Genomic DNA, 1,765 nt, shown 5'->3' with positions numbered 1-1,765 from the left:
GCTGTGCCCTGCAGACACCTCCTGGCAGCAAGGCACTGCCCAGGGACATCTCTGTGTGTGTGCAGATACTGATGAGGGGGTCGAGCAGCCCTGATGAGGCTGGAAAGGAGATGCTGGTGCTGTCTGCAAGCCGGCAAGTCTTGACATTCCTCCCTAAGTGACAATGATTTGGAGTACCAGCACCTCCTCTGTATCTGAAAGATGAATTTCTGTCTTACACTCCCCACCCATCAGTCCAAGACTAGAGGACAGAAAGCGCAGATTCCTTCCCTTTCAGGTAATCCCTGCTTTGATGTCCCTCCTGAGAAGTGCCTCTGGAAATGCCCTGGGGGTGAGCTGTGAGCAGCCCTTACCCATGGAGCACCCTCTCGACAACACTCTGACAGGTGTCTCCTTCCACCCACAGCTTCTCCCTGCCAAACCCTGTTGAGTGCTGACCCTGGCAGGTGGAAGAGTCCCTGCCCCAGCACACAACCCCCTGCGGTGCAGGGACCCTGCTGGGAAGGACAGCCCTGGGCACCCCTGCCTGCATACCCACCTTCACACACCTACAACCGATCCAGGGAGAAGGGATCTGTCTTGTCCTGTCTCTCTGTTGGTGTGGAAGGAAACCTTGCCATGGAGGATCCCATTGTCCTTCACAATGAAGAAACAGAGAGCATCATCCTGCCAGATCCTATCTGCTGTGAGATGTGCAAGCTTCAGGAGATCACTCCAGGAACACCAGCAACATTGTCCTGCACCCAGAGACTTACCCTGTACAGGGCTGTGAAGATCTCTACCCCAGTGAGCTCTCAGCATCCTCTAAGACCACACTGCCTTTAACCTCTCTCTGCCTCACTCCCCTCCCCTCGGCGCCTGCAGGCAGTACCCTCAGCCCTGCTGCACTTTGCAGAGGAGCTGCTCCTGGGCAGAGCTGTCTCTCTGCAGCGCTGCCCACTTGCCATGAGCTCCCTCCATCCCAGGAGCCCAGCCCAGCTCAGCAGCAGAGGACCAGCCCAAGGCAGCACTTGCTCTGCCTCCTCGGGGCTCCCTCCAGGTGTCCCTGGGGCTCCAGGGGAACCTGCTGTGACACAGGCTGAAGTCATCCCTGATGTTCACTACCTCTGCTGGGGAGAGACACTTCTTTCCTGCAGAGTCATCTCTGCTAATAACAGAAGAGTCTGGCAGAAGAATCAGCTTTTCTTGTCCCATCATTAGACAGCACACCCAGACAGTGACAGTGCGTGATGTCCTTTACCGCTGTTGAGGGAAGGGATTCTGCTGAGCCCATCAAGGCATTGGTTGGTAGTCCTGAGGATAGACGGGGACTCAGCTCTCACCTGTGGCTGCCCCAAACCCACGGGAGGTGGGATTCCTCTTGACTCAGTTCTGGTGGGCACAAAATAGGCACCTGCTGCCTGGGAGCTGGTTGTCTCAGCCCCCTTGGTCATTACCAGAGGTGGAGGCCACGAGTGACTTGTTCAGACTCAAACACCTGGTGACATCTCAGGTGCCAGAGGTGGTCCAAGGTACATGGCAGGTGACTGAAAAATCTGATGGAGAAATTCATAGAAACAACAGTAGCTGGGAGTGTTGTTGGGATGTTCCTTTGCCCAACTGAAATGACAGCAGATGACCAATAGGAAATGGAACCTGTCCCTCCTCAGTATGTTCAGAGCAGCCTATGGAGGTAGTCTTGTGACCAAATGGAGTCGTGTGCTATAAGGAGAGCTAAGTCTCTCTTGCTTCCTCACCAGCTGTACTTACAAAATCTGCACGGACT

This window comes from Egretta garzetta, unplaced genomic scaffold (assembly GCF_000687185.1).
Source record: "Egretta garzetta isolate BGI_Z169 unplaced genomic scaffold, ASM68718v1 scaffold80, whole genome shotgun sequence".
Classification (NCBI taxonomy): Eukaryota; Metazoa; Chordata; class Aves; order Pelecaniformes; family Ardeidae; genus Egretta; species Egretta garzetta.
Note: the sequence above shows the minus strand (reverse complement) of the source record.